The sequence below is a fragment of the Nicotiana attenuata genome, unplaced genomic scaffold, assembly GCF_001879085.1.
Source record: "Nicotiana attenuata strain UT unplaced genomic scaffold, NIATTr2, whole genome shotgun sequence".
Classification (NCBI taxonomy): domain Eukaryota; kingdom Viridiplantae; phylum Streptophyta; class Magnoliopsida; order Solanales; family Solanaceae; genus Nicotiana; species Nicotiana attenuata.
The window spans coordinates 18,196-18,496 of record NW_017671077.1 but is presented as its reverse complement, the minus strand read 5'-3'; the positions used below and the strand labels follow the sequence as shown (position 1 = coordinate 18,496).

Below are 301 nucleotides of genomic sequence, written 5' to 3'. Positions count from 1 at the left end.
TATATATATATATATATATATATATATATATATATATATATATATATATATATATATAAGTTTTTTGTATATATATATGTTATATACAAAAATTATACAAGTTTTATACACTTTTTTAGCTATCGAATGTAAATAATTTCTGGCGCGGACTAGAAGTGATAATATAGGGTGTAGAACGTATCCGCTAACAACTTAACAATTATTTAATATTAGTGCAATTTAACCTTCAGCTGCAATTATATATATATATATATATATATATATATATATATATATATATATATATATATATATATATATA

At 16.3% G+C, this 301-nt stretch overlaps 1 protein-coding gene across 2 annotated transcripts in view; it reads right to left on the bottom strand.

The window, feature by feature from the left end:
• Positions 1-301, bottom strand: part of LOC109205740 (putative cysteine-rich receptor-like protein kinase 20) — a 6,575-nt gene that overhangs the window by 2,455 nt on the left and 3,819 nt on the right. The window lies entirely within an intron of this gene.